Source organism: Camelus bactrianus, chromosome 23 (assembly GCF_048773025.1).
Source record: "Camelus bactrianus isolate YW-2024 breed Bactrian camel chromosome 23, ASM4877302v1, whole genome shotgun sequence".
Taxonomy (NCBI): Eukaryota; Metazoa; Chordata; class Mammalia; order Artiodactyla; family Camelidae; genus Camelus; species Camelus bactrianus.
This window is the reverse complement of record NC_133561.1, coordinates 22,153,734-22,177,062: the sequence shown is the minus strand read 5'-3', so window position 1 is coordinate 22,177,062 and position 23,329 is coordinate 22,153,734. Positions and strand designations below refer to the sequence as shown.

General features: G+C 40.7%; 1 non-coding gene across 1 annotated transcript; it reads right to left on the bottom strand.

Annotated features, from left to right (window-relative positions):
• Nucleotides 1–23,010: 23,010 nt before the first annotated feature.
• Nucleotides 23,011–23,083, bottom strand: TRNAS-AGA (transfer RNA serine (anticodon AGA)). Its single transcript has one exon. It is a non-coding gene; the product is annotated as a tRNA-Ser (tRNA).
• Between the last annotated feature and the right edge of the window lie 246 nt (nucleotides 23,084–23,329).

Genomic DNA, 23,329 nt, shown 5'->3' with positions numbered 1-23,329 from the left:
TGATGCGTATTTCTTCTTTTTCTGGAAGGCTATCTCTATTTCCATTTATCTATGTGCAATCACCCTGCTCCTCCCTCTCAGCATCCTCTTTCATTCACACACAGACCTCTCATTGATCACAGAGACTAACCTAGTGGGAACTGGGAGGGTCTCCTGCCTCACAAAATCTGTCCTACCGCTCGGAAATTATTTACCTAGAAATTCATTTTTTGAGTCTTAAAGGCTTTTTTGCAGTCTTCCACAATCTCATAAAGAGTAAATCCTGTTTCCTAACACTCACTACCATCCCTAGGGTGCAGGGTTGGGCTTCGGTGTTGAGGGGAGGGTTTCAGGGAAGGAAATAGAGCGAACGTGGGCAGGAGCAGACATTTTATTGAAGGACAAATCTAATCTGACTTCAAATACAAAAACATTTCCACAAGCTACTCTGTTGACTGCTGTTGGAGTCTTCTTTGTGTTCACATTTAAGGCAAAATGATGACAAATAAAAATATCAGAGTCATAAACTACACCACACGAGAGTCAGGAGTAAAAACAAAAAAAGAAAAGTTAAATACTTTGCTGGAGAACAGGGGGCAGGAACGTGTTCTGTTTTCTGTTTCACTGAAGTGGGGCCAGAGTGTTTTGTTTGGTTGTTCTCCACACTTCCTTCCTCAATTGTACCACATCCCTTAAAGCAGAAATTTCTGGTCAAAATGTTGCAGCACCTTACAAGGTCAAAAGAAGGGTCTGGAAGGACAGCCATCTCAACCATTGATCGTGAAGCTATCAACACAGCCCTGTGTCCCCAGTAGGGAGAGCCTCACACTCTGGGAAGGAGGCACCAAGGAAGAAGTAAAACTCCACCCTTCTTCCGGTGCACCCTGTCACAGCTCTTCCCGGCCGGCCGAGCAGAGCTGGGAGGGGAGGGACCTGATAATCCGTGCCTCTGCATCTTCGCCTTCACTGTCCCTTTCCTGGAATCCTCCAAAGTCTGAATCTGCATCCAGTCTGTCAATAGCATCCCAGTGATCCAGTACACTCTTATTTTATCACAAGAACTGTTGACCATTTACAGACAGGCTTCAAGACTTCCATACAGATTGCTTAATGATATAATTTCAGACCTGTGGATAAAAATACTTAAAATGGAAGACCCTCTCAAGAGGGTGACTTCAAAGTTTCCAGGCCTTTTGTCCCTCCACTGACCCTCACAAACCTGAGGCCCTCAGTGTCCTGGCAATGGGGGCTCTTCCTCTGACGCAGGCTCCACTAGAGAACACGCTGAGGCAGTACCTCCTGCCTCAAGACCTCCTGAGGACCATTCTACCTGGACTCGTCTGCCTGGGCCGCTGCTGCAAAACGCCACTGAGGGGTGACTTAAATTGAAGGGACTCTGCTCACAGTTCTGTGGGCTGGAAGCCCACAGATCAAGGTGCTGGCAGGTCTGCCTTCTCCTGAGGCCTCTCTCCTTGGCTTGCAGGTGGCCGCCCTCTCACTGCACCTTCACATGGCCTTCCCTCCGTCCCATCTTCTTGTCTTACGAAGACATCAGTCACACTGCATTAGGGCTCACTCCTGTGACTTCATTTTACCTTAACTACCTCTTTAAAGGGATCTTCAAATACAGCTACATTCTGCAGTACTGGGGGTTGGGGCTTCAACCTAGGAATTTTGAAAGAACACAATTCAACCCGTCACACTCTCCTCCCATCTTCAGAAAGGAATTTCAAAAAGCCACCGAAGGGTAAAGCTGTCATTCTTTGATTTAGCTAGGAATGCTAACTCAGGGTTTTTTTTGAAAAGGTCCTGGCATCTAAAGTATGGAAGAGATGTTTCAAAAAGGAGAAACCCGTGGGAGATTTCCCTGCTCGGTCAGCACCAGGAGGAGGGCATGAACTAAAAAAAGAAACCATCCTGACCATGAACTTGCCGTGATGCTGCCCAAAGGAAGCTGAGGGGCCTCCTTCATTGTCACCAGATGCTGTGGGATGGGAGCACCATCCAGTCAGATGCATTAGGGACTCTGGGCAGTAGTCCGTGAGTGAGGCAGGCTGGGGTCACTTAGCCTTGCCAACTCAACAAAGTGAGTAACTCGCTGTTCCCCCAAACCCAGCAAGAACACACGCACTGCTGTAAGGCTCTGCTTTGTCTTTTCTCCTTTTGTTTACTTTCAGTAACAGTAACAATGACTATGCCACATACTGAACTCTCACTGCGTAACAGGCATTGGGGTAATGGCTTAGGATACATTTCCCACTTGACCGCTACATTATTATCTCTCGATTTTAAATAGGAAGAAACTACCCAAGGTCACATAGCTAGTTAGAGGGAGAGATGGCACTTGAACTAAGAACCCTGGCACGGGAGCCCATCACTACTTCTCTTCATCAATCCACCTTCGGAGGGGCAATACGATTTGGCTAGGATAGCATACTTGGGAAGGAAACACAGGCTTCAGCCTCACAGAGGCTGGTATTCAAATCTTAGCTCAGTGACCACGAGCAAGTTATTTAATCTCCCCATACTCAGCTGCCTCCTGTACCACCTGGGGATAATTTCTGCAAAAGTCCAATCAAAGTAACTCATAAATAGCATTTATCATTTTTATTATTACTATTATTTTCTCCTCTAGCTCATTACTACATAGTTTACATGATTAAACATGTAGCAATATGAACCAATGAAATTACACTAATATGTAAGATAAAGTAATGCCTTGCATTGCAAATTTCTACTAATTAGTACTAGTAATTTGAAGTTATCTTTTTAGCTCATTTTTCAGCAAAGGTGAAATTTAGATAGACCCTTCTTCTCACCTCCTTTTTAAAAGCACTACTGATTGCTTATTAACATTGCATTTTCATTTTCCCCTACAGCATCTCAATCCCTTAGGAAGATTCAGTGCATAACTTAAAATTCATGTTTAATTTATTACACCTGCCGATAGCAACTTTTCCCACAGATTGATTCTTGTTAAAGTCCTCAAGGCCTGGAGGCACGGGGGGTGGGGGGAGCTCCATTAAAAATGTATTTGTTTTCTTGAGGGATTCTTTTAAAAAATGCTGGAACAGGCACATTCATAGTTAATTGACAGATTAAATGCTATTCTATTCACTGCACTTGAAGAAACATTCCTTTCTCTTTGTCTGATATTTAGTTGTATGCCAATACTTTCCATTTCCTGCTTCTGGGATTATAATGAAAGCATATGACAAGACAATGTAACTGAAGCAACTATTTCCCACGAAATCGTGGAAAGGAGGATTAGAGGGGTGAGTTAGGAGGGAGAGAAAGAGAAGGTGGATATATGTTTCCACATAGAGCCTTGGAAAGTTAAGTGATAGTGACAGAGTGGAGAGGCCAGGCTCTTTCAAGTGCCCTCTACAGACGCTCTGAATGGAACAATCTGGAAGATGTGAAGCACTTTTCTCTGGCCATACCCTCCAGTTTGAGACCCAGATACATCCTCAATGAGGCAGCACCCACTTTTCTGCAACAGAAATTAAGTCAGGACATGGATTATTTTTCTACTGAATCTAGTTCCATCATTTATCAAATGGATTATGTTTCATTACACTTAGCTTGAGTGTGAAGTCTTCTAAAACCTAAACTGGGCCCCCTTACATGGGGCTATGATGCCTTCTACTCACTGTATCAATAAGGTTATTCATTTGTAGAGATGTGAGAAACATGAATACAGCCAGAGGTAAGTTTCAAATAACATGATCCAGGAGGCATTCATTGGACTTGTATGAGTAAGGATTTTTTTTTTTTTTAACATACCTTTGGTTGAAGATCTCCCTTACTGTATGTTGGGCCACCAAAAGTGTGAGGGGTCCAACCAGCCTTGGCAAAACCTCCTTCCCTGGATGAGGGACTCAGGGAAACCCTACACTATTAGCCAATGTGGTTTTCACTCTACTTGACAATCAGATGGGTTATCTGACTTAGCATTGGCTCTAGAATTTTCTATCCAAAAAATTATTTTTTCAAAAGAGATTAAATTACTTCTATTAAATTAATATGAACAATGGCCTAAGATTGAGGACAAAAATAAATTAAGCAATCTATTTGTCAATATTCCCTGGAGAAAAAAAAAAAAATATATATATATATATATATATTTACTTAGGCTTTATTTAATGCAGCTGTTGGGAGCAACAACGTTGATTTCACTGATCATTTTCTCTCCAATACCTAGCATAGGAGCTCTAACACAGTAAGAGACTCAAAGTATTTATTAAATAGGAAAAAGATGTGGTTAAAAGTGAGCAGGCTTCAGCATCCTGATTTCATATTATATAATACATTCAAATAAAGAATGAATGCATTTACTCTTCAAAGCATCAACTCCAGTTGAGACATGCTTGCCATGAGGTCAGTTTTCTTTCAGGGAAGAGAAGTGATTAGCTTTGAAACAGACCTTCCTTGGATCCCATCACAAGGAAGAACACTACCATTGGGACTGGGCACAGCCCTTTACATTTGCAAATCTCTTTATGCTCAACTTCACTAGCCAGTTGAAGAATAAGACCCTGGAATTTCAGCAGTAGTACCTCATCTTACAGATGAAGAGTGAAAATCCAAAGGCAGTAATTACAGCTGAAGTTAACTGACAACTTACGTATTTAATGCTTAAGACCCTCAGGTAAATCTGTAAGTATGTTATCTAACCACAGCCAACCTGTGAGGTAGGTACATTTTAGCTCCATGTGATACTGGAGGGAACTGAGGCTAAAAAAAAAGTGATCAACCAAGTGTCACGTGGCTTCCAAGTGGTGAAGACAGAATTTGAACCAAGGTCTGGCTGGCTCCAGAGCTCCGATGCTCACCCCTGTCCTTACTCACTGTATGCTCAGTTGTCTTCTGAAAGTCCAAGAAGGGCTTTCTTTGGCCAAGTCCACTCCTGGACATGGCACTTTAATGACACAAGGTCTTCTAAGATCTCAAAGCAAAAATTATTTTAAAAGTGAAAACAATAGTGAAGATGAGTTAGAAGGAATCATGTGAGCTAGTGGACAGGGCACGCGCACTGAGGTTTGCTGACCTTCACGGGCAACTCCTGGTTCTGAGGTAACAGCCCTTGTGGGCCTTTCACGATGCCGTTCTGGTCTCGTTTCCAACTGTTCGCCAAAAGGCCTCCTCTATTTTAATCAGGATGAGCACTTAAAATTTTTACTACACAGTTTACATTTTCTAGCCTTTATTCCCTCCCAGAAGCTGTTCTCCCCCATCTGATGCCCTATAATAATTTAAATATGATCACAAATTCTTTACAGCAACTCCCATCAAAAGGTGGAAACTACTTCCCCACTGCCCAGTGGGACGTGGCAGAAGTGGCATCCTATGACTTCTAAGCCCTGGCTTCTAGAAGCCTGGGAGCTTCCACTTGCACGTTCTTTGAACACTGCAGCCATGTGAACAAGCCCATCTGTGGGGAGAAAGAGGCCCAGCAGTCCAGCCACGACAGGATCCGTCGCTGTAAAGCCCCAGACTGTGTGCTGTGAGCGAGGCTGTCCACAAACAGCTGACCCCCAACAGCTGCAAACAGATAGAGCTGAAATATGACGTCCTAGCTGAGCTCTGCCCAGATTGCCAACAACACCCGTTTATTACTATTTTTTTGAAGTCCTTCAGTTTTGGGGTGGTTCGTAATGCAGCAGTAGACCACTCACACACACCTGTTTATTCCTTTCTTCCTAATGTGTCCATCACCTACTCGTAGACTGAGCTCCAGTCACTCCTCCAAGAAGCTTCCCATGATGGGAACTTCCCCTGCAAAGCCAGCCTCACTCGGGTTTAAGTCAGGGCTCTGCCCTGCATGGTTTCAGGGGCGCTGAGACCCAGCTGCCTCCCTAAACACCTTCCCTGTCCACCAGCTGATGAGTGGGATCTCAGCATTTAAGCTTGCTTACTTACAGAAAAGCATAAATGCCCATTTAATTTCAAGAGTCCCTGGAAGAGATAACAAGTTTGGGCTTTTGATTTTGCTCTTACTGTAACAGTTTATAGGAATAGAAAGTGACCCTTAACAAAAGGTCACTAGCTCAAAGAGAAAAGAAAATTTTAATGGTATCAACCAACTTGAATATACACCTTTAGGGATATAAATGAAATCGTTATGTATCTAATTTCAATGTTTAATTCATTAATTTAATTAAGCATACATATTTAAAATCACATTACATAAAATAACATTCAGTTTAGAAATTTTTTTCTCCTACTCTTCCATCCATGAAGGTATGAGATTCAAAGTTGCTATGTGTCTTTAGTGACTGTGTCCTCCACATCACGAGAGACACCTGAGTCACCTGACAGTTTCCCAGACATCATCTTCCCTATTTAATTTGTTGCATTTTTTTTAACTATGATGCTGCCATTGGAATTTCTATTCACAAAACACTATGGTAACTGCTCCATTTATCCTGCAAGTCTAGTTCATAATCTTCACCGTATAACCACTTACAGTATTGCTTTGTAAAGAGATTTCAGGAAGCTGACTTACAATGACATTTAAGGCTTGCAATTTGGGGATCTTATCCCAAAGGAAGAATTCATGTTAAATGTCTTTGCTTCCTTAGATCACCATAGTCATCTAAAATTTTATGATTTCTTGAGGTCATTTAAAGTTAATGTGTCTTCCCCAGACAGCACTTTCTGGATCAAAAAAAAAAAAAAAAAAAAGTCAGAGAGCATCCCGTAAGGTAAAGAAAGGACTCTGGAAGGACTAGAACGCAAGGTGACTCCCTCTTTCCTGACAGTTATTTGGTGGGGCTGAGAAACCAATTTCATTATCTGATGTATATTAATACATACTTATACCAGAAACATCAAACACATAAAACTAGTGGTGAAAATAAAATCATAAATAATACTACCAGAGATTATGATTTCAACATTTTAATTCATTTCCTTCCAGATCTTCCTCCTATGCATTATGTTCAATCAGCTCTATTATTACTTAATAGTATAACGTAAGCATTTACCTTATTAGGAATTCTTTGTAAGAAAAATATGCCACTATTCAGCCAACCACCCTCCTGGTGTTGTCTGGAGAAGGGGCAGGGTCTCAAGAAGACACCAGCATTTTTCCACCTTCGTGTGCATGGCTTTAGATTCCTTTTTTTCCTTTATTGAACATCTACCCAAGTAAGATATACCACAAGTGAGTAAAGAGCAGTCCCTGCCCTCAAAAGAGGGAGACCCATAAACAATTAATTGCATAAAATATGGTAAGGCCTCAAATAAAGATATATCCAAAAGGCTGGGATAAATTGGGGGTTCAAGATTCGCAGATACTAATACAGATAAAATAGATAACAAGTTTATACTGTACAGCACAGGGAACTATACTCAGTATCTTGTAGTAACCTATGGTGAAAAATATGAAAACGAATATATGTATGTTCATGTATAATTGAAGCATTGTGCTGTACACCAGAAATTGACACAACATTGTAAACTGTCTATACTTCAATAAATAAATAAACACACACACACACACACACACACACACACTCCCCAAAAGAAAAAAAAAGGCTATGGGAACAAAACAGAAAGAAAGTTGACTACCCAGGGGAAGTTCCATGGAGGAGTCAACATTTGAGGATTTGGGGGCTTTTTTTAGTTTGCTAATTGCTTGTTTTAGAGTATTAAAACTTAATTTTTAAGATATTTGCAAAGTCATGAGAAATCTTCAGAATCTTTCCTCCAGTAGATTCTGGGAACTGAGCATGTCTGGTGTGCAGAAACTTGCTGGACCACGCCTGCATCACACACCAGCTGAAGGTTTCCTGGACTGGGGAGTTTTCCATGTGAGCGGGCTTGGATACAGGAGGAAAAGGGCATGAAGGCACCTGGGCCTGACGGGACGGGACAAGTGCCAGCACGAAAGGCCAGAACGAGCTCTGCCACTCCCACGCTCATTGCCCTGCCTGGCATTTCCGTGTCCCAGAGGCTCTCTGGGCCTCTAAAATAGGCCTGTCTCATCGCCTTCGGGCAAGTCCCGGGAGTCTAGCAGGGGCAAGAATGTAATTGTATTGAGCCCACGGCCAGGTTTGAGGCCCGACTCTACTACTTACCGTGGGCTTCCAGGGTCCCTGAGTCTGTGCTCCCATTTCTGACCTAACAAGCTTGCTCATTCTCTGTCTGCAGACATGGCCACAGACAAGTGACAGATGCGCACCTCTGGCCACACTGACCCTACAGATTGTTCACCTCGGGATCTGCTTCTGGCTTTTATGTGGCACTTGGGATTGAACATTTTCTGGCTATTTTAAGGCCACTACCCCCAGAATTCTGAGGCCTGCTCACTTCTGTCCCATGCCGGGGGTCCTGGGCCGGTCCCAGCTTCAGACACTTGGCTGGACCAGCGAGAGTCAGATATGACCATGCTTCCCAATGTCACCACCACTCCCTACAACCCATGTCATTCAGTCTGCATTTATCTTCTTCACAGCACAGATCACTTTCTGAAATTATCCTGTTTGCTTACTTGTGTATATATTCTGTCTTCCTACTAAAATATCCCATGAGAGCTGGAATCTTGTCCCAATGCCTATTACAGTATTTGACCATCAAGATGGAACAGTGTGGAAGAATAAATGAACCACCATAGAGTAAATGTGACCTCGGAAGATGAGTAAGGATGACACAGTGCTGGATACCGGAGAAGGAAACAGGATAACATGCTGACCTCCAAAGCTCACCGTCTAATAAGAGAAGCAACAAAAAACTTGCAATACAGTGTGGAAAACCACAAGAACAGACATAGCTGCAGAGATAGCACAGAGGAAGAGGCCTAGATAAATTCAGAAGGAAGTGATTTCCGAATTTAGTTTTAAAGAATTAATGGAAATTTGCCAGGTAGGTAATAAGGGAAATCCTTTCAGGAGGGCCTCTTAGATCTTTACGCGGACCTAGACGTTGACCTCACTTCCCTTCCGCATGGAAACTTGGGGTTAAAAATACCCTTTAAGATCATCTAGTCCAGCGGTTCATCAAGAGGACTGTTGGGGTTTTGAAACAGTCCACAAATCTCGACACTCATCCCTGTGGTGGGGCCTAATGCACCTCCCCCTTGGGTGTGTCCTGTACTTAGCGAATCATTTCTAATGAAGAGAATGTGGCAAAATGATAAAGTTCGACATCTGAAGCTAGGTCACAGACGACACTGTGGCTTCCATTTTGTCCTAACTTGGATGACTGATTCTGGAGGAAGCCAGCTGCTGTGTGGTGAGGACTCCTGCCCACACCACAGCCAGCGAACGAGCCTTCCTGGAAGCAGACTCCCCAGCCCCAGTTAAACCTTCAGATGACCTCAGCGGTGGTGAAGACCGTGCCTGCAACCTCACGAGACCCAGAACTCCCCAGCTGAAATGCTCCTGGATTCCTGACCAACAGAAACTGTGAGATGATAAGTATTTGTTGGTTTTGAGCCACTGAGTTTGGAGGTGATTTGTTACACAGCAACAGAGAAAAATATGAGGATCTCAGACAGTTTATGCTTATGTGAATTAGAACTGTTTATATTTACCCTGTTAGAAATAAAAAGTAAGATGTGTTAATACTAATGTAGTAGTAATTCATTTAAAATAATAGTGATAAATAGGGTACATGTTATCATCAATAGCATTTTTATGAGAAATAAGTTTTCTGAAACAAAAATTGTTTAGTTAGAGAAATGGTATCGTTTTACATCTTTACAAATCTTTTCATGCCTACTTTAATGGAAGATAGCTGGATTCTTATCTACTTCTGCATTTTAACTTGTGTAATCACCGATCATGTAGCTTCTGGAAAACTCCACTGTACACTTTCAAGAGAGTAAGAATGAAAGTCACTGGTGTTGCCAAGGTTCCCTGTAACACCCATGACAAGCAGACACACAGGTCACACTTAGAACATGCTTAGAGTGACTGGAAACTCACTAGTTTTCAAGAAAGCCCACTGCTTCCCCAAAACATCCCTGTTGATTAGAAAGTTCCTGTCTGCCATGCTAGCTCTTCTCTCTCATTAGCCTTATGCTCTCTCCTTAAGATTATTCAGGGTAAGTTTAAGAAAGTCCCTCACATAGTTTATTGTAAGAGTTATTCATAACGTTACAGTTTACAGAGTACTTTTGCCCATGTTCCCTTAAAAAAAACTTTAAGATAATCAATTCAATTCTGAACAAACATCTCAAAAGATTTCATCATGAGCTATGCCCTCTTGCTAATTAACTTCAACTCTGCCTATGATCTTTTACCAGACACAAATATCCTTAGAGCAACTGTTTTGAGATACCAGACTGGCAGAACTCACAGACTTAAGTGTCTGGGATGGTAAAATTAGAAGAACACTGAAAACAATTAGTGCAATTAAGAAGAAAGATCTCCCTTTCCTGCTTAAGGCACAGCCTTCTCACTGCATTAGACATCCAAGTCTCGACTTTTAAGTGCCTAAAAGCTTCACGCATATTTCCACATGCCTCATAAACAAGTTGTGCTTAGCTGTTCATCAAAATCGGCCACCAGCTCCCTATTTAGAGGTGGCTTGGGAGATGACGTCTGCTGGTTTGTGAGGGTAGAAAAAGACAATATTTGTGGCTCGTTCTGAAACACAGAAACAAGTCCTGGAAACATCTCCCCAGAAAAACCATCCAGAACAGAAAATACAGTTTCTCCTCATGTTAACCTTAAACTCTGGGAAGAGCAGTGCTCAGACAGATTTTAAAATTAAGTTTGAAATCCTCTTATATCCACATGAAAACACATGACACACACACCAAAAAAAAAAAATGGTACACTGTTCATGAGAATGTAAATTGGTACAGCCATTACGGGAAACAGTATGAAGATTCCTCAATAAACTAAAAAATATAAAAACTACCACGTGATCCAGCAATTCCATTTCTGGGTACACACACAAAGGAAACAAAATCAGTTATCTCAAAGAGAATCTGCACTCCCATAGTCATTGCAGCATTTTCACAATAGCTCGTGTATGGAAACAACCTAAGTGTCCATCAACAGATGAATGGTTAACGAATGTATCATATAAAACTAGGGGACAATATGCTAAGTGAAGTAAGAAAGAAATACTGCATGCTCTCACTTATGTGTGGAATCTAAAATTTAAAAAAAGTTGAACTCAGAAACAGCAGAATGCTAGTACCAGGAGGGTGGGGAAATGGGGAGATGGTGATCAAAGGATATAAGCCTTCAGTTATAAGATGAATAAATTCTGGGGACAGCATGGTGACTACAGTTAATAATACTGTATTGTATACTTGAAATCTGCCAAAAGAATAAATCTTAAGCATTCTCACCACACACACACAGAAAAGGTAACTATGTAAGGATAAGGTGTCAATTAACCTGGATATGGTCATTTTTCACAATGTACATGTATATCAAATCATCACGATGTGCACTTTAAATACCTTACAATTTTCTTTGTCAATTAAACCTTAATAAATCTGAACAAAAAATAAAGTGAATATATAACTATAAAAATCATCATGTATACTTTAAACATATACTCATTTGTCAATTATACATCAATAAAACTGGGAAAAATAAATATAAATAAAAAAAGAAATAGGGAAAACAAAATGAATTGAACCCATCTGAAAGCCATTTGCTAGTATTTTCAATCTCCTAATTCAGAAGGATCCATTCAGAATGGATACTTCCTATTACACTGTAGGATTTATAGAACATAATGTTGCCCCTGAAAAAAATCTGAATATTATACAATTCACAGGATTCATTCAGCCGTTTCTTGCCTTCTTGCATTGCATAACAGAGACAAGTATGGGATTAGTATTTTATTCTTAGTAGAACAGCTAACATTTGTCAAGGATTATACTAAGTGCATTTCAGCTTTAGCTTATTGAATCCTAATAACCACACTAAGCACTATTGTTATATACCTTTTCTACAGAGGAAAACTGAAATTTAGGAAGCATATAGCCAAGGTCACACAGCTAGAAAATGGCAGAGAGAGAACTGCAAACAACAGCTGATGAAATACCAAAGCCCAACCTCTGAGTCACTGCTCTGTAAAATCCTGGTAGCGTGAAAACCTAATACATTTGGAAAGGGATAATTGTTTACAGTTTGAATTTGAAAAAAAGATGAATTACGAACTGCCTGGTAATACCCAGGGCCTTTCAAACACAGAAGAGCCTCTGACTTTGTCATCACATGCATACCATGTGGGAGACAAGAAATGACCTTCCAGGCATCTGGGGAAAGTGACTGCAACTGCAGATAGTTGAAAACTAACAAAATGAGGAAAGAAACAGTAAAAAAAAAAAAAAAAAAAAAAAAAAAAATTTGATTTGATTGCCTAAGAATGATACTAATTAGAACCATCTGTGTGTGCTTCCATTTACATTTATCCTGCAGCATATCAGATTGCACAGATTTTGTGCGCTTATGTGTTTTATTTAAAAAAACCAAATTCTTCCCACTGGACCTCTCAGACCACATTTGAGTACAGAGAAGCATCACAATGTGGGCTTGGGTGTCATCCTGACCTGGGTTTGAAACTTGCTGTACCATTTAATGGCTGTGTGGCCTTGGACAAGCTGTATAAATTCTAACTTCAGTTTTTTTCAACCGTAAAAGGAAGTTTAAAACAAAATGGGAGAACATGCCTTAAATATCATACAGGATTCAATACATGTAAAAGAACATGGCACTTTGTTCACTATTTGAATCATGATGATGATTAATAAGCATGGCCATATGATCGTTGAAAACTTGAAATAGTTTTGTTTAATTAGAGAAGAGCATTGGCCTCACCTCCCTCCATTTTGCAGCTGTGTTTCCAATTTATAGTCCCACCTCCTCACACCCTAACATGCACTGCCCATCATGGACCTTGTAGATCCTTTAGCAAATACAATAATAACTTCCTAAGAAACAAGAAGAGCAGCAGGGTGGAGTTACAGAAAAATGAGAATAAAGGCACGAGGCTATTTCAGTTTATAAAACATCCTCATGCCATGCAGCAGAAATAGATCCAACACTGTGAACAGAGAAAGGAAATTTCTTTGTGACGCTTCCTGGGGTAAAAGGGCCAAACATTTACTGTCCAAGGATGGTTGGAGAGAAGGCCCTGTCCAGTCCTTAGGCAACACTCCCATCTTGCCACACACAGATATCCAGCGTCCAGATTTCCCCATTAGAACAGTCAAGACATCTAGAGTGGGAATACATTAACTGACAGGCACATTCTATGGGAGTCTGTAAGGTTGAATAGGGAGAACCAAGAGATAGTTCCAGGGATGGAATCTGGCCTTAAATATATGGTATTAGAACATCTGTAAACTGGAAATAATAGCAGAGACCTTAAGCGAAGTGTGTAGAAACAAACTGAGCGCTCAGCAATCTTTGGGAAACTCTATACTTGCTTGTTAAAGGGGAGGAGAAAGTAGGTCACAGGATCTCAGCTTAGAAGGGGGATTGGGCTAAAGAGCAGCTGGATTGAACATCTAAGCCTGTTGAGAAAGGGGATGCTTCAGGGAACTAAGGGCAGAGAAACAGGGAACCCATCCAAGATTCTGCACTGGGATCTTCACAAAGCTGGCATTTGTGCTTAGGCTATTTATTATGGTTATTTGAGATTTATTGTAGAAGAATACTATCAATGTACCAACCTCTAATGGATCGATAATTGGCATAACATTTATCACTGACTCATTATTCCTGGGAAAGCTATTTAATCTTTATCACTTCAATTTATCCGTCAATAAAATATAGGAAAGACTTTGGCCTCACCCTGCATCTTAGTGATGTGAGAACTGCACAAGGTGACCACTGCCCATCAGGAGGGCCGCCACTCATGCACCGATGAATTCCTCCAAGGCGATAGTGGAGAACGTTACTCTCCTACTGTTAGGGAATTTAGACAGACATGAGCACTGGGCCAGGGGAGAGGAAGGGGAAAGGAACAACCCACAACACAAGGAACCTGAGCTGTTAATCAACCAGAGCGCAGGGAACCTGAGTCAATCAATCAATCAATCATGAAACCAGGATACAAAAACAGAAAAAACAAAGGAACAGCGCCATTTTTCCTCTCTTGGATTGGACTGCTCCCAATTCTTGGGAGTGTACCATCTTTTACTTTTTTTTTTTTTAACTTCACTAATAAAAATCTTGCTTATATCACGCTTTCTGTCTTTCGGCAAAAATCTTTTTTTCAGGGGACTAAGAACCGAGGTAATTCTTATTTTCCTTTTTCCTGGTAACACTACCCCAACTGCCTGCGGAGGAGGGAGAAGGAATGGGTGGTGAAACCTCATTCAGTAATTCAAAAAGTAAAAAGGAAGAGTGAGTGGATGAGAGTCCCAAATAGGAATTTGAGACAAATTATGAAAAATAAGAGAGGATATAAGACACACATGGAAGCAGAGCACCATAGTCAAATAATAAAGAAGGAAACATCCCAACTGAGTTTTGCAGTCCCACGTGTAAATAAAAATAGTCAATTAAAACTGAGAAGGAAAGTTCAAAGGGAGGAGCGGAGGAGACAAAGTGAAGAAGACAAAGCTAAGAAAAACTTAAAAAAGTCTATTTCAAAAATAAAAACACGCACATTAAATGAGGAACAAAAAGTAAAACAGCCATGAATGTAGAGGCTGTCCTTCTGAGGCCTTTCTTGTTCTTGTTCATTAACTTTTTATGCCTTCTTCTTAAATAAATGATTTCAAATCATTGCTCACTTCTGACTTAAAATTGCCTTACAGAGCCATGAGGCCACTATTTGGTTGTTTTAATGATAAATGTAAACTGGCTAACAGAAGGATGGTGGTTCTTTAGGAGTTAAAAAAAAATGATAGCCCCAAAATAAGAATGTATTTGGGTTTACCCGGCGCTGTCCATGGAGAGACCCTGGGACTCATGTCTGTCTATACTTTAACCTTTTCACTAAAAGTAAGGACTTTACAGTTTCTCTCTGGCATATCGGAACTGCCAGCGCCACTACCCTGTGATTTGTGGCCATGGGTAAGATGTGGGTTACTTCAACACAGGCACTCGGATACCAAGACAGTCGAGCTGAAAACCAAGACGAATACTAAGCGACTAACAGGCAGGATTTCTGGAGAGAGCCGACAGTGAGATTCCACCTGGCTACTCAAAACACTATGCAATTTAAAACTTATGAATTGTTTGTTTCTGGAATTTTCCATGTAATAGTTCTGGACCGAGGTTAACCATAGGTAACGGATACTGCAGAAAGCAAAACTGTGGATAAGGGAGGGCTGCTGTATTATGAGTTGTTTTTGTTTGTTTTCAAGTAAGCGCGTCATTTTTTTTTTTAATTTCTTAACGTCCACTAGGCTGCATGGGCCGTGGCGGTGGCAGTGTGGTAGCGGCAGCGGCAGCGGCAGCGGCAGCACCCCCGCCCCTGGCACCCACTTCGTGCACAGTGCATGTGTGCCTTAGCTCTGTCCTGGGGACCCCGTTTCACCCCTCCCCCGCCCCGACTCCCTCACCACCGCCAGCCCCTCACCTGTGCTCCTCCCGCTGCTCACCCAGGCTGTCTCCACTCCGGAAGTGGCCCTTCTTCTTGGCCTCCTGCTCCTTCAAGGCAACGCTCCACCTCCTGCAAAGCCGGGCAACGCCATCGTAACTGCTAGCCCGCAAGGCCGGTTCACGCCGGTTCACGCCGCTTCTCTTCCTTTTCAGGCCCTGGACCACCCCCCACCTCCGCTCCTACCCGCCCACCCCCTCATGACCCTCTGCCTCGGGCACCTGTGCCTTCCTTTGCAGTATACTCAACACAGGTGCTACTTATTTATTAGCTGACAAACTAATGAAGGCAGGGGCCGTGTCTGCTTAGCTTATTATTATATTTTAGCACCGACTCCCATTCTTGGCACCTCAGTGACACTCAAAGAAACATTTTAAATGGATGGGTGAGGAAACGGGGACTCCCGTCCAGCCGGCTACTCCATCCTGCTGCATCCCCTAGACTGTCTCGGGCAACATAACGCCCTGCTGTGTGGTCCGCAGCAGCCCGCACAACGGTAGAGTTGGTTTGTCGTCCCTATGGCTCGGCCCGAGAGAGAGACTCACTGATGAGTCTAGTGCCCCGGGAAGGACTATTCCCCTGGGAGATGGAGCTGCCCTTCTGCAGCTGTCTCTCCTCCCGCTGCAGGAGCGGGAGCGTGATCATCACGCTCCACGGGGAACCAGCCCGCTCTCTCCAGGCACCGCCATTTTATCAGAAACACCTCTGAGCACTTTACACCCTCCTACTCCTTTCCGCCCGCCCGCAACCCAGGCAGACCCTGCCTCAGGGGCCAGTGGACCGGCTCTCCTATTCCTCCAGGACGGTGGTCCTCATCACTTGATAAACTGTTGCTTATTAGGGAAAAAAAAAGTTTTTTTTCTAACCAAAATAATCCACATGTATTAGTTTTGAGCTTTTGGATGAGATGTGCTAAAACAAGTATCTTTCATGTGAACGTCGCCATGCTCCAAATGCCAGTCTAACAAAATACAGGTGTTCTCTCCAATTCCTACTCTAGATCTTCAGCCAGTCTCTTGTCATCCTCAAGAAACATATGGACTCACAATATCCAGTAGAGGATATAAAAGTTGGCATGAATTTGTTCTGATCTAATTTGCCACCTGTGATATGTTACTTCCTCACCTCTCACACGTTATGTTTCAATATAGGGTTCATTTTTCCATTTTCCTATTTGGTCCTCAGATTTGTACAAAATTTCTCAGCATGGAGTAAACAAATAAATAATTAAAATATGTGCTTGCTCACAAGTTATCCCTGAGAACTGTATTTTCTTCTCTTTAATCCTCCCTTATTAAATACACCTGTGAGAAGTGACTTCATGCCTCTTGCAACGCACCACACCCTTTAATGTGGTGGCTTCCGTGGGCTGGTGACTAAGCCCTATGCTGCTTTGCATAATGCCACCAGAGCCCTTACATTAGAAGATAGGCATCTGCCAGTGTCTCTTACTCTGTCAGTTCCCAAAGTCACAAAGCATGACCCACAAGTCTTAGGCGCTTTATGAAAGCAGGGAGAGTCATTACCACAGGACTTTTCACATTTGTTTAATGTCATTTTATTTATTTATTTATTAAAGTATTGTTGATTTACAATGTTGTGTTAGTTTCTGGTGCACAGCAAAGTAATTAAGTTATACATATATATTCTTTCTCATATTCTTTCCCAATATGGTTTATTACAGGATATTGAAATTAGTTCCCAGTGCTATACAGTAAGGCCTTGTTGTTTATCTCTTTCATATATAGTACTTTGTATCTGCTAATCCCAAACTCCTAATTTATGTCTCCCCCCAGCAAAACCGTAAGTTTATTTTCTATTTTTTTCACTGAAGTATAGTTGATTTTTGTTGTTGTTGTTTAATGTCCTTTTAAACTGTTGTGAACTTTGCTTCTCTACTTACAAAGATGGTGCCCACTACCACTATGGAGAATGCACTCAAGCAAATGCAAGTAGCACCATTTTTCATGTCTTTTCTCCAGCTTTAGCTATGAAAAATACAGTAGAGAAATGATACAAGGAAGAACAAACAAAAAGAATGGAAGTTATACTGAGAGTTGTTTTCCAGAACCCCACAATTTCTTGACTTTTTCCTTTAACACTGGCCACTCCTCAAATATCCTTTAGTAGTTCCTCCTCATCTCTTTGACTCCTCTTTTGTTTAATGTATATTTTTTAACACCTAAGGCTGCTAAATTGAGGCATAATGTACGTAACATAGACTTCCCATGTTTTAAATATACAGTTCAATTTTTTTTAGCAAATTTACAAAGACACACATCTACACCACTGCAATCCAGTTTTAGAATATTTCTATCACCCCAGAAAGGTCCCTTGTATGTGTTTCTTTGATTTCTGAGCAAGGAGATGAGTCTTTGACCCACTTCTCTTTATACTCACCTCCTAGATGATCTCATCTGATCGCCACATTTTAAATACCAGATAAATTACCAGTGACTCCCCAATCTATATCCCCACCCTGGAGCTCTCCCCTAAACTCCAGACTCATCTCCTCTTAGATGTCTAATAGGCATCTCAAACTCAGCATGCCCAAAACCAAGTTCTGCTCTTCCTCTAAAACTGCTCCTCCCACAGTCTTCCCTAACCAGTTAATAGCAATTCTTTATTCCAGGTGCTCAAGCCAAAACCCCTGGAGTTCATCCTTGACGCCTGTCTGTCTTCACACCCCAACACCCAACCCATCAAGAAATGCTATTGACTCTGCCTGCAAAACATATCCAGAATGCAGCTACCTTTCATACCTGCGCTGCTGCTACCTGGGTCCGAGCCATCGATGTTCTCACCTGGATTATTGCAATAGCCCCACCACTGGTCTCCTACTCTTATACTTACTCTCTACATTCTATTTTCAATACAGAGGCCAGAGTGACTCTTTTAAAATTTGTCAGTCTATGTCACAACTCCACTCAAAACCTTGCAATGACTTCCCAACTCATACAAAGCAAAGGCCGATACCCTTATAGTGACTTACTGGTCCCCGTAAGCACTCTGACCTCACTTCCTAGTACTTTCTCCCTTGTTCTCTCTGCTTCAGGCTTAATGGCCTCCTCAGACACATCTGGCTCGGAACCTTAGCACTGACTGTTCCTTCTGCTTGCAAGGCTCTTCCCCCAGAAAACTGGCTAAATTCCTTCTCTCTTATAAGTCTTTCCTCAAATCCTACTTCTCACTGATGCCTATCTTAATCACCCTATTTAGTACCATAAATTTTCCCCTGCACTCTCAATCCCCCTTTCCTTGTTCTGCTTTTTCTTGCCGCATGGAATTTTCTACCTTTTAATTTGACAAGCTAGTCCTAAATTTAATACGAAAGAGCAAAGGGCCAAGAAGAGCCAAATGATTTTGAAGGAAAATGAGGAAGGATATTATCCCTACCAAATATGAAACTTATTGTAAAGCTGCAGTCATTAAAAGGGTCTATCAGTGGTGCAGAGATGGAAAAATGGGACTGGTCAACTAGAATAAATGGCCCAGAAATAAACCCAGGTCTACCTAGGAACTTGGGATATGGCACGTTAGCACCACTAATCATTGAGAAAGAAATGATTATGTATTTAATAACTTGTGCCAGGAAAACTGGCTTCCTATTTGGAAAAAGATAAAATTAGACCCCTATTTTACATCATGAACAAAACAGATTTTAGAGGGATTAAGAAACTAAACATAAAAAAAACTTTCAAACTTTAGAAGAAAATATAAGGAAATATATTTAGGACATCCTGGTAGGAAAAGTTGTTATAAACAAGACAAAAAATATACAAACCATAAAGGAAAATATTGATATATTTGAGTATATTTCTATTTAAAAGCATCCATATAACAAAAGACACAATAAACCAAGTTAAAGTATATGCCATGAATCTAAAAGATGATACGTATAATTTTAAAAAGACTGGTTCCCTGTATTTATACACCTTTTTAACTGCAAGTAATAAAAAGGACAATTCTATGGAAGCATTTTTAATGTTTAAAATGAAATTTAAACGTTGGAATATATAAACTGGCAATTAATTCCCAGAAGAGGAAATTTATCTGGCCACTATACATATGAAATACGTTCAACCTTGCTAAATGAATATGCAATTAAAATGATGAAACTCTCCAACTGGCTCCACAAAATAGAAAAATAAGTCTGATAATACAAAGCATAATTCATAAGAATGTAGGGGAAGCGAAACTGTCATGTACCCTGGTGGGGGTATGTAAACAGGTCTAACTACTTTTGAGAGCAATTTGACAATATCCAACAAAGTTGAAAATGTATGTATTGTACAACCCAATCCATCCATTTTTAGAAATGAACCTAGAGAAACTCTCATATATGCACACAAAATTGTGTATAAGCATGTTCACGGCAGCTTTGCTTGTGATTGCAAAAAAATGATGGGAATTAAATTAAATGTCCATCAACAAGATAAGGTATAGATAAAGTAGTGATATTATATGCATTAAATTAATCAAAACAGCAAATTTTAAAAGTATAATTATAATTTTTTAATGCACAAAGCCATATATTGATTAGAATATTAATTATGCTAATTTTTTAACAAGAGGAAATATTATTTATAAATATAAACATATCTACATACATGGAAAAAATATATATGCTTTGTAGTAGATCACAAAAATGGCCATAATTTTCCACCCCTCCTAGAAATCCAGTCCCTTTTGCAGTGTGACTTTACTACTCCTTCCACCAAGAAGTGAAGTCTATTTTCCCACCTCTTGAATCTGGTGTCTTTGTGACATTCATTTTCACCCAGAGAATTCAATGGAAGCAGAGTTTTTCCAGAAGCCCTACAACTTCCATTTCACTCTCCTTCTCAGAACCCTGCTGCTACCTGGAGAATAGCCTGGACTAGCCTGCTGAGTGATGAGCATCCCACGGTCCAGGCAGCCCTATCGCCCCAGCCTATAGTCAGCCAACCACTAGACATGAGTAAGGCTGTACTGACACAAGCCTGCACCCAGGTGACCTGCCAGCTGACCACAGACACATGACCAAGCCCAGCTAAGATCATCCCAACCTATCTCATATCAGTAGACCCACCCTGGTGACCTCTAGACTCATGAGCAATAATAAGAGGTTGCTGTTTTACATCACTAAGTCTTAGGGGTGATTTTTTTACACAGCAGTAAATATGTGATACACAGGCCATCTTCAGAATGATGACCTCTAGGGAGAGAGGGAAGGGAAGAGAATGAAGGGAAGGGAGACCTTTCACCTTCTGTGCCTCCTGTGTTAGATCTGGACAGTAGTAACCTGGGGATCTGTTATATTATTTTCAGAATTACTCTGATACTTGATATATTGCCTATATGGCTTAAAGAAGTATGCCACCATTATTTCCATTTTTGTCATAATCGTATCAATACATTAGAACTGGACATGACTAAAAGATTTGGTTCATCATTTGGGTCTCATGTAGACTGGCTACACAGAAACCTGGAAATATTAGACCTGGACTTATGCCAATGACATAATATGTCGTAGGAACTCGGAATGACCAGATGTTACAGCCACACCCTCATTTGTGATACCATGTAAACAAGACCTAATAGAAAAAATATCAAAACTCAATTAATCAGAACTCAAGAAACAAATTTTCTTTCATGAAAAAAAACCTATTTTTAGAAGAAAACAAAAGCAAGCTATTATCAAAGATACCCTTTGACTTTCAGATTAAGCCCTCGGGTCAGTGCCAAATGAAGCTAATTGCCTCATGTTCAAATGAAGGGAGGAGAAATATTTTCATCAAAGGCTGAGATACAATGGGTTTCTAGCTGATTGTCACTTTATCAGAAAATTAAGTGTGCATCCCATCCAGTGATGTCGCTTTTATTGAATAGAACTGTTTACTTCAATTTTGCAGCCATATAATTCCAAGAGTGAAAAAAACTCATACTGTAAGAAGACATCGAGGTAGGGAATTGTAAAGAGTCTATACAAAACCAAGCCTATCCATAAATCCCAAGTCCCAGTGTGACCTGCTGAAAAAGTTCCATCAATCTTTACAAGGGAAAAGATTTCTAAGGAGCCAGGGCCCCTGATTTTGATAGAATCCTTTCACCTTAAACCCCACAATCAAATTAAATGAAAGACAAAGTCTATAACTAAAACTCTGGGTGAACACATAAGCAAGCAATGACAAATCTCCCTGGCACTGAGAGCCAGGAGAACAAAGGCTTCCTTTATAGGGAAAGTAATGGAGAGAGTGGAACCAGCATCATCCCAGGTGGCAAGAGACGAGAAAAGGCATTTGTGGCCAAAAGACAAGGTCTTGAGGAGATTTGGAAGAGCCTTGATGGGAGACAAACAGACAAAACAAACTAGAAAATGTATGCTCTGAAGTGAGTCAAGTCATACATGAGCCAGGCCAGCAGAATAAATCAAGTCTACACAGAGCTGAAAATGAGTCAAATTCATTTGTAAACAGAACTGCAAGGCTCTTTCCAATTTACTTATTTATTAATAAACAGTCAATTGGTAGTAGTTTCTGCACTGGAACAAAAACATAGTAGTTGCAGCAAAAACCATATGGCCACCAAAGCCCCAAATATTTACTAAGTGGACCTTCAGAGGAAAAGTTTGCCGATACCTGCAAGAGAAAATCAATACATTATAAACAAGCTGACCCTCCTGTCCTGAGCTCTGAGCTGCTGCTTTCATGATTACACCCTGAAATTGAACGCGCACTAGTGTACATGCTGTGTAAGCTGGTAGATCACACTTTGGACCACACTATTACATGGGTTGAAAAACGTAAACTTCTCACCCTGAACTTAAGCCAGGCGTCTGTGATAACACCCAATTATAACAGCTAACACTTACTTGGCGCTATAAGCTAGGGACGACTGCGCTTTTCTAAGGATACAGGAAAAATGGTAAGCATGGTACATAAATAAATAAAGTTGAGGCAGTATTACCTCAGTGGAAAATACGTCCCTGTTGTGTAATAATTCTCCTTTACAGATCAATCTGAAAGAGAGACAATAAGGAAGGAGAAAAATCAGGCTCAAAGTTTACAGCACTTCATTCTGCTTCTATCAACATGTTTTATTGGAAGCGTCTTTGTGGAAAGGCATTTATTTACTATGTTAATTTTCAAAAAGTAATCAGGCTATAACCCTGATTATTGTGAATTTATAGTTCTTTCAAAAGGTTACCAAATACAGTACAAATTTATATGCTATACTTTAATGTTGGCTAAGAATAAATAGAAAGCACATTTTATTCTCACTGGCCATTGAATTGAAATGTATAACTTTGAGGAAAATATCCCACTGGATTAGTCTGCTACCAACTCCTTAAACCCCTAATGAAAGCTTCCCCAACTCCCTTGGGTGTTTCTTATTATTGAATAGATGTTAAGCTTATTTGAAAATAATTATAAAGTCCTCTGTAGAAAGTAAGTTCTTTTTGAATTATTTTTTTTATTTTGGGGGGAGGTAATTAGGTGTATTTATTTGTTTTTTTAATGGAGGTACTGGGGATTGAACCCAGGACCTCATGCATTCTAAGCATGTGCTCTACCACTGAGCTATAACCTCCCCCCTAAAAAGTAAGTTTTGTTCAGAAATAAAATTTCTCAAAATGTACATATCTCATTATAATATTGTCACTGTTTTGTATATTCTCTAGGACCACTGCATTTCAATTTTAATTGCATTCAAGCACTCAGGACATGTCAGATCATATTCAGATATTGTTAGTTCATCAAACATTTTAGCATTTGTCCTTCAAATATTTATCCAGCCTAAAGCATGCTCTCCAGGCACTATGCAAGGTGCTGAAGAC